General features: G+C 36.7%; 1 long non-coding RNA gene across 3 annotated transcripts in view; it reads right to left on the bottom strand.

The window, feature by feature from the left end:
- The window catches only part of LOC127526120 (uncharacterized), a 160921-nt gene extending 143315 nt beyond the window's left edge, over positions 1-17606 (bottom strand). Inside the window, exon 1 of one of the 3 annotated variants that reach the window (XR_007933740.1) lies at positions 17467-17606. This is a non-coding gene — a long non-coding RNA (uncharacterized LOC127526120). The remainder of the gene's footprint in view (positions 1-17466) is intronic. The other 2 variants (XR_007933741.1, XR_007933739.1) reach the window with 2 other exon arrangements.
- Between the last annotated feature and the right edge of the window lie 317 nt (positions 17607-17923).

Raw genomic sequence — 17923 nt, 5'->3', positions numbered from 1 at the left:
ATAGATAAATTCCCAGAATTCACCTTTTCCTCTCACCCCTGTTTAAGACAAATTATAAATATGTTAAAAATATTTTAGAAGGGGTGTGTAAGTGTAATTTCCTATCCAGTCATTTTAGACCTGTTTAATGAGGCTCACGAAGGACCACTGCTTATAACCTTGAACACAAAGCAAGTCGAAACAATGAAGTGGGCCATCTACTACACTACACTGCATTCACTCACTACACTTCAGGTAGTCTGGTGCATTGTGTTTACAGGGTTTTATCACAGCTCTGAAAGGCTAAGTTCAAATCATGTCAGTGACTGACTGTGTAGCATTTGCAAAATATCAGTTATTAATATGCTTATTTAGATTGTATTAGCAATATAGTTTTAGACAGAATTTGGAAACACTACTCTGATGACAGCTATCACAAAAGAGGTCAGAAATCACTAGGGACTGTTGTCTTAATTCTTTTAATAGATTTAAATTGATTCAAGTGGGTTCTTGCTGGACTTATCTCAGTTTCTGAATATGTTTTAAAATACACGCCATATGCTTTTTCCCACCAGAGTAACCATTATAATTGTAGAATCATTTTATTCAGTACCAATCGGCACTGATTGGTAATGTGTTTTCTTCTTAATAGAAATGTGCGGTGGAGAGCGTTTAGGAGATCTTCCTATATGTTTTAGCAGTTTGTTCCTATAGATAGATAGATAGATAGATAGATAGATAGATAGATAGATAGATAGATAGATAGATAGATAGATAGATAGATAGATAGATAGATACTTTATTAATCCCAAGGAGAAATTCAAATTCAAATTCAATTCAAATTCACAAGTGTAAGACACTTAATAACTAGGACACACATACACTCAATTCTGCGTATATTTACCGAGGCAAAGACCGCTCCAATTGAAACTCCATTTTACAAGATGGAATGGGTTTAGAATGTCAATGGCAGGTTTGGAAAAGTCCTGCCAAACGCGCAATAGGCTTTACAACGTTACGCAAAACCCAGATCTGTACGGTATATAATAACAGACAAGGAAGCATTAAGCATACTTTATATAGTCTGCTACCTATAACAATATTGACAAGCTCGCTAGCGTAGCAAAACGTACACTTCAGAACATAAGCATTTAAACGCAGTATTAAAAGTGAAACTGCGAACAAAGATGGTGAATTGCACCATTAAATCCAATCACAGGGTTAAAGGTAGCCTGTCGATCTCGACATCAGCGATACAAGTCAAGAACAACCCTCGAAGGAACGCCAGTCTGTCACAGGACAATCTCACATCAGCAGTGAACGTTATCAACAGTGTGAGGATCCAGAATGAGAACCTAAAATGAACACCACTGGAATGAAAGCAGGGTGCAGGGATAGAAAGCCACGCGGTGCCCGGGGCCGATTCTCGTGTCATCTTCAAATCAACACGGAGTGAACTGTTGTGTTACCCTGTTTAGAAATGCAAACTTTTTTTGGAACAAAATTCAGCATCTTCTGGTCTTTCATTTAAGCTATTGATTGATTTTGTACATCTGTGACATCGTTATCGAGCACTGCTTGATGTAAAATCAAAGCATGATATGTGTATTGAAGACTACTTTGGTACGAATAAACGAAAACCAAAAACTCAGGCACTCCTCCTCCCTGTAACTGAACCAAAAAGTTGCTTACTTCCGAAAATTCATATATTCATATAAACATTTCGCTTAAATGTTCTTTTCACTCCATCTTTACTCCAAAATTTGTTTCAAACGGTTTCCAAAAATTGTATAAAAGTAGAACTTTCACCTGAATAATGTCGTTACCTTACCATAAAATTGACTAAACGTTTATTAAAATTCATCAGCTACATAACTCTGGAAAATGGAAGCATGTCATAATAACACATCAAAAACATATTCTCAACTAAATATAAAAACATAACAACAACAATTGCTGACAAAATATCTAAACGTGCACATGAAAACGTATTCGTACCAAAATTAAATTGTCACATATTTAATAATTTAAATGGGGCTATATAAATTTTGAGGAAACAATTCCCACGCGCTATATTAAAAAAGAAATAGCGCATCCGCCTGGCGCACCGTGAATTCCTTGGATTGGCTCCAGCTGCCCTGCCATCCTGACCTGGATAAGCGGGTGATAGGAGGACGGAAAGACGGATGAAGTCCGAACACAAATAGCGAAGAGATGACGATGTCTTAAAAAGTTAATCTTCTGAAGTGGCCAATGCTACTTTTCCCTGTATAATTAAAATAACTAAATACAATTATACTGTAGCATTACTTTAAGACTGTATTTAATACTCGACAATGTCTGCTGATCGAGATGACTTCGCGTACAATTCAGCAAGCACCACACAGGCTCTCATATATTGAGAAAAGATGACAAGTTCTCGTCAGCGCAGGACATTTAAGTTTTTGTGTATACAACCTTGTCCAGTTCCCGATTGTCAAACTAGTGTTTATAATTTGTTTGGTGACTCCAGTTTCCTACATCTGTGAGAGGACAATAAAAGATCATGACTGGTTGCTCTAAATTGTCGAAATGTGAATGAGTGCATTTCAGTATTTAGCATCCCAGCATCCATGATGTGTCTTTCTCTTACCCTAACCGTTGTGTTACTTGATACAAGTTCTGCTCAAGTGCATATAACGCAAAAAAATAGATGGAAGGGGATATTTTAAGTTTAATTTTAAAGTGTTTTCAAATGTATTAATTACTTAAGAGGTTGCCTAAACTAAGGTTTCAATATTCAGTCTGTGCCTAAGCGCTATGTGCATCGCAATCAACAACATTTGCTAAAATCTCCGCTCATTATTGTAGTTCAACAAGGGTAAGGAGGTTTTCTGCGTCACTATCGCAACAGCATATCAATGAGACAGTGGAAAGTTTGTTACCGGGAAACGTTAAGAAACATTTCCTCAGCAATGCAGTACAGTTCATAATGTCCCACGAACGTACACTAAAAATGATAGCCTGAGGAATCTAAAAAGAAAAACAAAATGTCCATTAGCATTATACTTAAAGGGTTTTGGTTTGTCAAGCATACGCAAATCCTCAGTTGTGTTTACCCGCTGACTGCAGCCCAACAACGCCGCGTTTCAGTTGCACCACACAGTCGTCTATAGAAAACAATCCATGAACATAGCGATCTAGCATGGTTTGTTAGGGTTTCTGAAACAAACTTTGAACTTGCTTTAGATATTTTTTATCTTGCGTGTTCACTTATGCTTTACAAATGTAACATTTCCATTATTTTAAGCGTAATAAGATGGTGACAATCGAAATTTGAATTATATGAAAACTGTGACTATGATGAGATTTAATTATCTGTGAGTGGACGTTTTCATAAAAATACACACATAAAAATGATTGACAAGAGTGCTTAGTCAAATCAATAAGGCAAAATGCATTCGAATACGAAAATAAAGCTGCTGCTTAGTCAAAAAAGAAGACGAGAAAGAGAACACACTGGGTAAAAAGATACTTGACTTATTTGTTTTAACCGCAGCTTCCATCAGTGAAATCTCCGTAAAATGCTTGAAGCGATGGAATGACTCAAGTCAGTGTTAAAGATGGTAGATTCCGAAAGACAAGTCCAGCAAGACAAGAAAGAGTATAAAATCTATTTTCACAGTGCAATGGGTGAATTAGTTCATGTATGATAACTTATGTTAATGGATTATCACGTGTCGCCTCCGTTTTATAATGAGACAGTTGGGATACGAATATGCTGTTCGACGAATAAATATCACAACTTTTCCGAAAGAGCACTAGTTGCGAGACAGTCCTAACTAATCACATACTGTGCCAGTTACCTTCTTAAGTTGCAAAAATAAGCGAAAGAAAAGTAATATATTTGTTAAGTAGTTCGAGATGGCACCCATTATGTTGCAACATACAGAGTACAATTAAATTATTTCTACACAAAATAAGTTGTTTGTTCAGCACTACCGCTTTCTCAGCGCCAAACTCTGCTTTAGTCACTTTACCACTCAAATAAAAAAATGAAATAAGTCAGCATAACTGCGAGGCCCCTGAATAAACTCTTAAAAATAAAGGTACCAGAACAGTTCTTCACAGATGTCATGGAGGAACCATTTTTGGTTCCCAAAAGAACCATCCAAATGAAGGTTCCATAAAGAACTTTTATTTAGATCTGTAACAGGTCCCATACATAACTTATGACAAATTTGTGAAATACCAGTGCGTTCCTGATTTTAAAAGGACTCTCATTGCATAACACTGGCTAAGTTCAGGCTTTCTTGACTTGATAGTATCCTGCTAAGTAGCCCACTGGACATTAAAGATATCTGTGTTTGGGAACCCTTTAAAAGCCCAAAGAACCAATTTCATACGCAAGGAACCGTTCCCAGAATAAAATGGTGGTATGTTAAGCAATGGTTCAAAGAAGAACAACACAAACCAAAGTGTACAGTGTTAATATGAAAGAGGGCAAAGCTATTTGCACAACTTAGTCCTAACTGTGCGACTTAAAGAATGTGTGTTAATTTACTAGTCGTTCAATCACGAATGTACACACGCGTATTTGAGTATGTGAATGTATAAACAATACAATGACACCTTGCGTTGATGGTCACTAAAGAAAAGCCCTGGACCTGCGATCACGATAACGGACAAGGAGTGGCAGTATTTAAAAAAAAAATCACCCAGGTTCATTGACAGTGTTTAAGGTGTTCACTTATGCGGTTAGTTCAATTAAGGGGTTTGCTCACCTGTTCTATACTTCTTAAAAATAAAGCGGGCAAAGTGGTTCTTCGGAGCGAAGCCATGGGGATACCAAACCGTTCACAAGAAGGTTCCAGAAGGCATTTATTTAGATCCATAATAGGTTCCATAAATAGATAACAGATTTGTGAAATACCAGTGAATTCCTGATTTTAAAAGGACTCTCACTGCATACAATAAATCAAGCTAACTTCAGGTGTTCTTGATCTGTTCCTATCCTGCTAGGCTACATTAAAGACTTGTGCTTTCTTCACAAATTATGAACGCTTTAAAAGTCTAAAACATTTCACAATTTCACATGCAAGGAATCCTTCCCAGAATTAAATGATCCTGTGTCGAGCAACGGAACCACACAACCCAGTAAAGTACCATTAATGAACCAATATACTCCTAAACACTAGTCTTTCAACGTCCTATCAAAGAATGCGGACACCGCCAAATGACACATAAAAAAGCCCGAGGTTGTGATTGGGGCAATGGACGGTAAAGGTCTTATAACGCTAAATTTTCCGATCAGAATAAGGCCTACGGGTAACTGGTGTTCCTTTCGTATCTCTTTTTTCCAGAATAGCGCTGCTAATTTGGTAGTAGCGGTATTCAGCAGTTAGAATTAACAGCTTTTCGTGCTACAAAAGATGCATTTAGGTGTCTGTTTTCTTCTTTTTCAACGGCGCACGCGTTGCATCTTTGCAGTACGCACTCTTTCCACATATTAGCGATAGTTTACGTGCCAACAGGGTATAGAGGGTCCACATTAAATCAGATGTCATTCAAGATGAGGCTGCATTTCCTTCCGTTCGAAGATAATAATGAATGCAGTGGCACTGGACCGGGAGGGTTAAAATGAACACAAACACGCAATTGGGAAAGGAAAGCTTATGTCTGCCTGGCGGGAGTTGGCACTGGCTACATTCAAACCAGCGGGCGGCTTCGCTAAAGCTGCTTTAACCTAAAGAGCGGAGCGATCGCCTCTCAATAGAAAGACGGCTTTATGCGGGCACTGCCCGTGTCTCCACTTTACACTGAACTACTCGCGACGGCTTTGTGCACTTCTTTGAGTGTCTCTTTTCGGATGCCCTACAACATGTATGCTAACTTTCACTCCCCAAATAATCTAATCCAGAGGGTGCAAATTCTCAAATTTAAAGAGGCGCGTTTCCATTTCAGAATCACGTCTTTAACAAGCCCCCTCCTCTATTCGATGAAAAGCTTTATGAACCTCCTTTATGCAATTAGTCTTTTGAGTGTGTCTTGCGATCATGGCGTCAGTGAAAGGCGCTATACAAAGTAAAGAGTGACTGACTCTACCCCAGCAAGTTATTTTAGTTATCAACAAGTTTAAGTAGTAGTCTCATCCATAGATGGGGGTGATTCACAAACAGGCGGATATTCTGCTCTATACAAATCCTACGTTCAGGACCTAAAGCGTCAGTCATTTCATATGGCCTCAGACTCGTTCGTTTCCCTATTTCATAATTTCTGATATCCTTCTTCAACAGGCTTCATAGAAGATACTCTTTGTTAAGAAGCGTTCTTTACTTTGTGAGCGCCATCACAGAAAAGTATTTAAGCGGACATGACAAAGTAGTTTGTTCAGAAGGAGTTTTGATGAGCAAATACATTTTCACTCAATTAAAGCAGTGAGACATTTATTTATGAGGCCATTGCAGACTCGTCCTAGTTGGTGTATGACATTCGTCATTAATCAGCGGAAAGCTTAAAAACTCTACTTTTTCAACAGGGCGCTCTTAGCTGTTCTTTACTGTGCAGACGAGGCTCTGGTTAGGAGTATACATAACTTCATAGTTTCAGAAATCAGAGCAATTAATAAATAATTAAAAGAAGCTCTAAAATGTTCGATATTGTAGTTTTGCTGTTGAGCGTTGCGAAAAAATGAGTACTGCTTAAAACAAACTGCTAAACAATTAAAAATGGACAGAATAACCACAAAATGTAACTAATCTTTTAAAAAGTTATACCTAGTGTGGCTAATTTAATTTCACGATTGTTCAAAGTGTTCAAAATATATGTATTGATATGTTAAGTAAGTAGGTCATGAAGCGCATTTCATGGGGTTCGTGCGAATCGGTCCTTCTCATGTTATATAGCGCATTTTATGGTGAATACAGTGCCAGAGTATCCAGTACAATTGTTTTCGTTTTTTAATAATGTGATATGTTTAGTGTTTTTTCACAGTCACTCAGGTAATCAGTACAGGACATGAACGACATGAACCCGCTACCCTGTGTTTTATAGTCCCACACCTTGGCCGCTTCACTATAACTTTTCATTTTCGTGCATCGTGGTTTACTGAAAGTAAATTGGGGATAATTGTGTTGTTTCGTTTTGATTATCTATCTTTGGAGGATTATAAAATTATTAAAATAATGAAATAGAGTGTACTATAAAAGACCAGATCGCGCAAACCCTTCTTGCTTGCCTGCTCACAACTTTCATTGACTAGTATTTTTCAATTACTGTTTTTTCTTTTGAGATTTTTTTATTATAGTTTTCTTTACTTACAACAAGATGATTATTCTAAGACTTTCATTTTAACCTTCACCTCGCATGGCAGACCTATCAGTTTTGTTCCTGCATTGTAACGAAGACTCACAAATGCACAGCCAAATAAACTCCCAAGAAAAAAAGGAGGGAATATGTTCAATTTATTCAGTAACCTGACTCTGAATGAGGGTGCTGCGAAAAATACACCAGATTGGGATGGATCTGTTCCCACAGAAGTAAACTAATTGTACTTTTGATCGCACTTCTTATCGCCGCATCTGCCGAGTAAAATTATGTTTATATTAAAAGTGAATATTAACAGGAATGTTAATCCAAAAAGGAAACAGTCCAAAATGGTTGCATGCGAAAGTGCACATACTTCATGGACTGAGATAAAATTTCTTAAACTAGATTTTGAGGAAAGCCTCAAAACACCAGTGTAGTTTATTTGTTACGCTTCGGTTTCGGACATCTGCTAATCCATCTATTTGCCGAACTGAAGGTATTCCTCTCTGTGTACTGTAGGCCGCTTGAATAGCCCAGACCAGAAACGGTCACACCTAGCGGGACAGTTAAAGGTCTCACAAACAACCCGATAACCGGGAAACCACGGTGACAATACGGCGCAAGGTTAATGATACTGCTATCTATGGCATAGATTGTCACTGGGTTTTTAACCTGTTAAAGGATACATTATCACAATCCAGTACCTGTCCGGCATATAATATTCATATGAAAGTACATGGAGCACATGCAGATAAAGTCATTCACTCAGGACTTTAAGGTTCAAAGCCTTAGTCACCACTGACCACACTGTCCAGTAAATTGTATGGACTTTCATAATTTGTAAGGTACATTGGTGCTTCTTGACAGATGACTTTTAATTTTACTTGAATGTGGCAAGTTTTTTTTTTTTTTTTTTGCTGTACATGTACATGTAAACGTCTTGTTTAAAATGAAAGAACTAATGAGCTAAAATTAAAACAGTTGATTAAAACAGCCTGAATGAACTGTAAATGGTTTCCAATAAAATAAGATGTATCTTGATGCATTTCAGTATTTTTACTGCTTAAGTTTAGACGATCCGGGAAAGAAACGAAAGTAAAATCTTTTATACAACTGTGGTCCACCGCTGTCAAAATGATGAATGACAGTGTAACTAAAAATTACATATCCCATCAAATTTAATCTTTAGGAGTTTCCTTTTTTCTGCTTTATTTCCATTTGTGGACTTGAATCTTAAAATTTAAATAAAACAAACTCCACCACTTAAATTCAAAATAAAGGCCACTGCATCCCTTACCCCTGAATATACAGCACCTACTTTGCATGCACAGGACAATAAAATATATGGCAAAAACTTTACATTGTATTGTCTAGCGAGAATCGGTCCATAAGCCTCAGAAGACACGCGTTGCCTTTATGACGAATGTTTAAGATTCTTCACTTCTGTAATTCAAATTGGAGAAAGTTCAAGGGGCTTCCGGGAGTCATTACTTCATTAATGTAAATTGAACCCAAAAGAATTGTTCTAGGTTAACATGTAAAACTCTTTTGTTTCTTGTAAAATAACATAAAATTGTACAATTAAGCTGAAAAGAAACAGAATAAATCGGCGTATTATCGTGCAAAAGGAGGTAAATAAAAAAAAAAAGTGGGTTGGAGCTAAAAGGTCCAAGGAAAAGGACGCTCATATAACTTTTTTTTTTTAATCAAAGTGCACGTTCTCAAGTATCAAATTAAATTCAATTTGAGGAGACTCTACAGGTTACATGACATTCACGGTACTCTTCCTAAAATGCCGCGTGTGTCGTTTTAACCCAATTCACATATTATAAAGGCCTTCCCTCCTCTGTCCTTCCAATATTTCTAAAATGTATTTGTTCAATAAACTGTAAACAAAAATGTCAACTGAATTAATTGAATCTGTAAAACTTGAATTTCGTAATAAACACCAGCTTTGAAAGCAGCACAACAGGTAAGTCAGCTCTTTAGTCAGTCAGTAAAAGTTCTGTTAAACATCTTTACGGAATTTAATTTAAATGAGACATTACAGAGTAAATGACATTTTTCTGTAGTAGTCGTGAATAATAATTTCGTTTTTAATATTTAAACTGCACAGAATGTAACTGTAAACCACCCGATGTTTGTCACGGTGTTTAATTTTTGTATTTATTTATTTTTAATTCTGTGCAGAAAAACGCTACAATAAGAAAGTGAAAAAAATCACTTAATGAATTTAACATTACATTTAAGTGCCGAACAAATAGCATCAATTTCGGTCGAACATGTTAAGTTTAATTTTCTAATAAGAACATTCTCGTGTACTCTGTATATTGCAAAAATGTTAATTTTGATAAAGCAGTTGTACACGTGCATTCATTAAATAAACATTCATGATTATTTTAGTTTTACTTCATATTTTTTTCGTGTTCGATTATTTCACATTTTTTCCAAAGCACGTTTCACAGAAAATCTTTTCTCGCAGGACAAGCCCATTACTTATGACCTAATATTATGTTAATAAAATAAATAAAATCTTGACAAGTATTACTGTTGAGCATCGGAATCTTTTCGTCAGATAAAATGTTCCCATCCATTAATTTCCAGAGCCAGTGCTTCAGAAAGCTGCCTTGGCACAAGAGGCTATCGGGAAACGTGCCAGGGCACAGGATGAAACTTTGACCTTCGAGGTAGAGATCACCTTTCACTTTCCAACGTGCTTGAAATAACGGCTAACATGATGATTCTAAAAGATGCATACATCAAGTTAATGGTTTAATGTATAATCGATAACTGTTGAAGGAAAAAAATCGGCTCTTTTATCTGAAAGGAAGACTTGGGGGGTTGGTGGAAATAAACACACAGAACGAGAGATCGCAATTGTAACGAATTTGAATCAAAAAGCTCAGTATGTTACACACATTAGTTAAATGTGAGTTGCTCGTAAATAAACAAATAAATATAAAACTTCTGTTTATTCGTTAGAACTGCAGGTTTACGCAAAGGCACGAGAGAATAAAGCAATACTTTGAGGTTCCACAAGTTATAAAAATTCATATATTGAGCATTTTAAATGAAATTTCTAGATTCTGAATGTCTGTATAAAAAATAAATGATTAATAAAACGTACACAACGGAAATAACAGTGAAATCGCTTATGCCTTGTTAAGATAAATAAACTTGTGGTCGCTAGTAAATGTGAAATTTGATGAAATTATTCTTATAGGGAGAAGATGACACAAAGCAAAGGACTTAAAGTATAGGATTAACAGGTTCAACGATTAGTTAACCTTTACTAAACTTTCTTTTTCGTTTATTCATTATGATAAAAAGCCTTTTTAATTTAAATTTTACTTATAGTGTATATGGTTGCTGTTAACTAAACGAAAAATTCAGTTTTTAAGGACAGATTAAGAGTAGGAGAAGAAGGCGGTGTTAAGAGCTCGAGAAAAGACAGGCTTTGTTTAAACATAAAGTTTAATTCCAAAACAGGCATAAATAACCAAATTAAAATGTATTTCAGGATTTCAGTCCTCGAAATTGTTAACTATAATTAACGCTTCAATAATTCGATTTCAGTTACCAGATATGTAGTTCTTTCATTTTTTACAATAGTTATTGGATATATCAAAACAAGTTTTTATTTAAAATATGTTGAATATAGCGACATCTGTGTATTTTTCATAAACATATCTTAAATACAATTAAAAACAATTCTTTGAATATTAGAATCAGTCATGGTATGCCATTAGGAAACAATAAATAGTTTAACATTGGTCTGATTCAAAGTATTACTGTACGTGTGGACAGACCTGCGGCCACAGGCAACGTCAAAAACACTATAGACGGACCAAAAAAAAAAAATGCACATGCGCTGTGAGGCGCAAAGTTTAGCTGTATCGAATCTTTGCGTCTCCGCCACTTTAAACGAAGCATGCACTTTATTTCTTAATTTGAACATTTCTAATTGCTATAATCACATAATGCTTCATATTGATTGGTATGATCCTCGATAACAACCCAAGACTCATCCAGATATCCCATTAGGGACGAGCTACGTAATAAAACGGATTTATGCAGGCACCATCCAAATACAGTAAGAAAGAAACAGCAGTATCGTAGATCACTTGATAATAATAATTTTGCATAGCGAAGTGTTGTTATTGTATTTTATGCTGTTCTGTCCTTTTAGTGTAAATGAAGGTATAATTCGGGTGTTGTCTACCCGTTATTCTACTGTGACATTAAACAGACCGGGAAATTGGAAGTTTAAGACATTCACCTAGCCTTTGCACATGCAGCTTCCATGCGTGATGCAGTCTACAGCTAACACACTCCTGAAACACCGTCTGAGACGGAAGAGTTGGCAGTGCACTTAAACAGTTTAGCATGCTTCTGAAGGACGTTTAACTGTTAATCTATAAAGATGTATATGATGGGATAGGATTCCGAACTACTTTTTTGTTTTGTTTTCTGACGGGTAATGAGGTGCAGGCAACCTTACAGTAACACAACTTTCTTGTATTCCCCTTTAGGCTTAATTTTCAGAGCTTGTAATTGCCTCCTGATCGTCCATTATCACACTTTATTAAATGTACTTCGAAAGTTATGCGTCCTGATTGGATAACACGCGCCTGCAATTACCACGTTCCGCGAAAGCAAATGGTTAGCGCGATTACCTTGTGTTCTTTCAGACTAAGCTGAAATCCGTTTTAAAACAAATCGCCATTTGTGACATTTCTGGTCTGTATATTCGTAAATTTATATACGCACCAGCTCTTGCAAGTAAATTAGCTTAATCAAACAACTAGCCAATACATGGTGTCGTGTCTTCTCTAGTTTGACGCTTTGTGTAGTGAGGTATAGCCTTGCTACACGCACATATCGTGCCGAAAGTCTTTAAATGTGCAAGAAGAAGCGCCTAATTTAATCAATTAATTGTAAAATCTGCTCTAATTAAGTCTTAATGAATATGCAACAGTTATTTGACCCCGAAGTCCAAAATTTTAAAACATATCTGCAATATTTAAGGCATAATGCAAAAATATTATTTTCACAAATGTCAGCCTTATCCCCAAAGTTTTTAGTTTACGCACAAATAAAGTGTGAGCTCCCACTTGTCTGAATACAGCGTAGTCTTCTTTGTACACAGTGTTGACATAATTCTTATTCCAGTCATGCCTTCTGGATATAATGGTGTAAACTCAAACGCAGTTCGCAACAGAAGAGAAACTGCTAAAAAATAAAATTAATTAAGGTAATTCAAACTGCCCAAAATTAAACCGAATATGTAAGTTATTTATATCTGGAATAATCAGTCCAAACGTAGGCCGTTGGGCCAGGCACAAACCTTGCTCTTTCTTCTAATGGAACTCCAAATGCATGGAATGCAATATCAAATTGATTCAATAAATCTTTTCATTCTGTGTTAAGTTTAAGCTTTTAGTTTCATGCTAAGCCATAAACACACAATGACATCCCTCAGCTGAAGGTCCAACTTTTCTTCCATCATATTTCGGATTTATTATGAAAAATGTAACAGCTGTAGTGTTCATTTGAATCCTGAATTTTTACGATTCGAAAACTTGAATCACTTGAGCAGTTCCTATCACCATTTGTTCAGTTAAAAATGGAGTGCAATTTGACATACAAAACACAAGTGCTCGTTTGATTTTTGTATTTTATTGGTGTCGCACACTTTCGGGGCAACTTTTTTTGATAGAAAGTTGATAATAGACGTTGCCAGCTTCCATACATTTCATACAGTCGACAAGAATTCGTAGGGCGAGAATGACAAGTCCCATGACTACAGGGAAGGGGGTCGAAGGGGGTCTCTGCACATAGTATAAACTATTCCAGACCATGTACTTTGTCTGTTTTATTTTTGGTAATACTCGAATACCCTACATAATACAATTCAACAGTTTTCATATTTACATTAAGTGGATTAATGATGTTCTTTAAGCCAGCTCACAAGTGATAACAAGTCCATCACATCAACCCGAACTAGACAGCCACGTCCACTGCTAGCCCTGGTGTAAACTGCATCAGGCACCCGTGCACTACTAAACAATGGCCGGCCTTGTTCGCTGCTCCGCTCAAAGCTAACGTACGTACTTCAGGCAGCCCCCGAAATGCTCTATCTGCGCACAAAAAGGAAGTTGCCTTAAAAATAACTGCTTCCGGTTCTCGTTCAGGAGCTGAAAGTTGCATTCCTTAACATATTAGATCGGAGTTAATACGAACCTGGGTGACCCTAACACTGGTCATGTTATGTTTTAAGTTAAGAATTCTGAAAATTTGAACCTGTTTTTAATATTGCTTTTTAAAAAATGTCTTTTAAAAATTGACTCAGCAACCAGATTTCTTTTTTGGAAATGTGCACTCTTGACTTCTTCTGAAGGTCCGTTCTTATTATCTTTATTGTTTTGTAAATATTTTTAGTGAGAGTGGTTGACAGAAATAGGCAATGTGTATATTTCATCCCGAACTTGTATTTTATATGTTTACAGTCACGGTAACACGTTTAAACAATTTCACGAACACAATCTCCTACATATCAACCTACTGGAAGTGCCGGAATCCCCCAAGGAAGGAAATTCTACAATTGTTGTCATTAATGCACGGCGTGTACTAATGATATCAACAGAGTTTGGAGTAAGTATATTAAAGTAGCGTGCAGCACAAACTGACTCCCATTTTTACTGAAATATTAATAGCATCGTGCTTTAAAAACAAGGCAACCTTAAAATAAGTAGCAAAAATAAAGAGCTTTGTAGTCTCTTAATAAATAAGTTAAACTGAGGGTCCTAACATGATTCCAATGACGATGCAATCACTTAAATGTATATTTAACAATGCACCATTAAAAAGTGCGTATTACAATATATGTCATGTAGAATGTTTTTGCGTTAACACTAAGGCTTCCAAAAAACAGGATGCTTTTTATCAGTTATTCGAACTGATTCACTAGAAACGATTCTCAAATGTATGTCATCCCAAATATACCCCCATAATCACCACCGCGTAAAATCAAATAACGGTACTACTGGCTGTTCATATGAACTTTTTTCCATTATTTTCCGAAGCCCGCATCAAACGGCACTGGATCAACTCAGCAAATAACAGAAACCAAGATGTCATCTGATATGGATGGCTACAGTAAAATAAAGGCACATATTTAACACTTCAGAACAGTGGCAAATGCAAAAATAAAACACTGGCGAACCCAACAATTATAGAAGTAATTTCTGTGCTCTGTACACGTCACAAAACTACTTATTCCTAAAAATCAGAAAAGCTCAGTTCAGTACATTTTTATTAAGTGATATGATTTTTCCCCAGTAGTAATAACACTACCAATAACGGTGATAATAGTGATGATCAGCTAACACGGTGTCAGAGGCGCCTGATTAGATTTCCAGCGGTGTCGCTTTATGTCCACCTGTCAGTCTGTCTTGTGTTTGTACGTTCTTCTCCTGTGCGCGTGGGACTTTCCCCGGCGTTCTGGCTGCAGCCCCCGTTCAAAGACATTAGCATCAAGCTAATTGAGAAAACTAAATCTACAGGATATGTGGGCGTTTGTACGCAAATCAGATACCATTTGGTAAGATTTAGTCAGGAAACGTTGTTTAGCAAGTTGTTAAAGTAAATCATTTCGATTTTTTTAACAATTCTAGTAGATGAATACACATGAGACAGTGAAGAAGTACAAATAAAACAAAAAACAACCTTACATTCGGCAGATGCATAACGTTATTTTGACGCTATTATTGCATTTTCTTATTTTATTTTATTGGTCTTATTAAATTCAAGGTTTCTACTATGACCTACTTTAAACACTGCATAGATAAATAAAAATGTCAAATTGTAATTTATATGGTTCCAATTTAACCTTAGACTGATATATTTTTAAAGCATGGAAAAGTTTAGTTTTAGACATGGCTACAGTGTGTGCTGACTAGTGAGCAGTCATTATTTACAAGCTAGTACAGACCTCCTGGTGTTTTAATTTCTGTTAACAAAGCAATATGGTAAGACGTTTTAAATTCTTTGATGTAATTAAATGTTTTTTTTTAATGGTCAATTTTCCGCGATGCTTTGTAGTCGGACTCCAAAAATTATACTAACGTAATTTCACCAATGACTCCCAAGTACTGACCTCCTCCCCCCCCCCCCCCCCCCCAACTTTTTCTACAGTGTGGGTCAGTCCTTCTACCAAAAAGTGAATTGTAGTAGCATGTCCAACTCAACTGTTTACATCCAAAATGAAAATGAGGCTGTAGCATGTTGTTTTTATTATCTTCACATACTCTCATAAACAGCCTTAAAACACCTTGATAAAGGGACTGATGTGACTGTTAATTTACTCGTTCTAAGCGAGTATATATGTCCTTAGTATCACGTCGCCGATCAACTTTTGTCACTTAACCAGAAAGAAAAGGCTTCTTCCTTATGTTACTTTATTAAGCTTTATAATGGATTATTGTATTTTGCACATAATAGTACTTGCAAACTAAGCTTAAAAATAACACCTCCTTAATTATATATCGAAAATGGGTCTTTACACACAGACACCCCGCAGTTAACAGTAAAAACTATTTATTACTGAAAGCTACGTTAAAATAAAACCACATGCCGTTTTATTCACAGGCAATTCTCTAGTAACCTAAGTACATTGATTAGTAAATGTGTTTTAGCACTGTTGTTTATTTGTTTGTTTATTTTAAAATGTCATGCACACGTTTTCATTACAAGTGCCATCGGAAGTGACCTAAACCACTGACTTGAGAGGATTTAGGCTACGGTTATGTAGGGACCGATCTTGCAAAATCTTTATAACCACATCTTTTATTGTAATGTATTCCTATGTTAGACTAGTTAATTCAGAATAAATCTATGATATCATGCAAGTTATACTTCTTAATTTAGTATGACCCATTATTTTTGATCTATGGTATGACGTCTTTCATACCTTTCTATTGTTATTGCGTACGAGCAAACACCTGCGCTCATTGTTTAAAAATATGACGTAGCAATTCTTTACTAAAATGTATTGTCTATAAAAATAACTTAACAGGCTTTTCGACACTTTCAAATACAATAACTGGTTATAATGTACGAGTCCCCTATTACAGCGTTAATGTATGTGTGATAGTGGGGGTGGAAGTATGGCTGCATTGTCCTCAACTGTTGCAAGCGTGAATGTGTGAATTACTGCAATGCCATGAAACAATCAATTTTTATTTTCTCACATATTACTTAAAATATTAACTCTGATCAACCAAATCATCTGTTATCCTTTCATGGAGACCATGCAGACAACAAGCTTGTAACGTGGCACACCATTCTTCCGTTTCTTAACGGTTTTGACTTCACACTACCTGATCTTGCCACTTTCTTTCGCTCTTCATTATATATACCACTTGGTGCTCCTTATCCCGCTACGCCCTGCCTTTTCTGCTCGCCTCTGTAATTGGGATTACTATGTATGTGACATCTAAGTGATTTATCTCTCTGCCCCCCCCCCCCCCCTTATCTTCTTGCTCGTTTGCTATTAATGTTTTGTTTCTCGCAAATTGTGATTTTTTTCTTCTTCAAACTTGCCTTGCCATCTGTCTGCTACACTTTTTAAACACTCACCTACTCTCTATTTTCTTTCAGCGGCTGTCTTTTCCCTTTTGCCGGGCATAAAAATCAGTCTGCAATTTCGTATATTAGGAATTCCTGTACATATTTTTGTCATTTTTGTTGACTTTTCACACAGAATACTGTGGCTCGGCTAAGCTGCGAGTCACTTGCCGCTGGGTACTTGCTGCGTTTTTTCTTTGCCTTTGTCGTTGTGCCGGGAAGCGCTGTAGTGATTTTTAATCTGTTCACAAGAGTGTAGGATGTCTCTCTCTCTCACTCTCTCCCTTTTTATCCGCCTTCCCTATTCCCTCTCCCATGGGACGGAGGCCGGCACAGCAAAGTCCTCAAACACTGCAAACCTGTTGCTGCCCGAAAGCAGTTCCCAATCCCCGGCAACTTACTGTGAGAGCCCCTTGTTTTTGCTCTGCACCGCGCACACGGATATTCAGCGGCTCCCATCTGTCCCCTTAGTGTTTGCTTTTTCTTTTAAAACCAGAAAAATAACTGATAAAAACAACAGAGGAAAAACTCCGCGGTCGGACACCAGTCTTCTTCAAGATCTGTACGCCATACCTGGCTGAAAAGGACCCGAAGAGGCCTGGGCAGCGATAATCCCGTTATTTTAAAATTATTCTGCAACACTGTGGGTTTTTGGCGTTCATTTGTTAAAAAAAATGTTTGCTGGGCCACGGACGGCAATTTCTTGTGCTTCCGGTATCACTGAAGTGGCAGCTTGCCGTTTTTTGGGAGCTGAAGTTTTTAAAGGAAAAAAGGGTCTTTGAGACTGTTGGCAAATTTCCCTGCACCGCAATGGTACGTGCTGTGTAAATCAATAATTTGCTCTTTTAAATACTTTGAACCCTTGTAAACAGCAACTTCGTTTTTCTCAGCACCTATTTGAATTTCAAATAATATATGTACGGGGGAGATTCGTCGAGTTTATTTTGCGTTATGGAGCTAGCATTTGCTTCCTTTGCAATGTTTATTGGTGTTTATTGCGCACGAGACCATTTGTGTTGCATTTGCAAAT

This window comes from Erpetoichthys calabaricus, chromosome 17 (genome assembly GCF_900747795.2).
Source record: "Erpetoichthys calabaricus chromosome 17, fErpCal1.3, whole genome shotgun sequence".
In the NCBI taxonomy this organism is placed as follows: domain Eukaryota; kingdom Metazoa; phylum Chordata; class Cladistia; order Polypteriformes; family Polypteridae; genus Erpetoichthys; species Erpetoichthys calabaricus.
The sequence above is the reverse complement of the archived record's forward strand: the minus strand, read 5'-3'. Positions and strand labels throughout refer to the sequence as shown.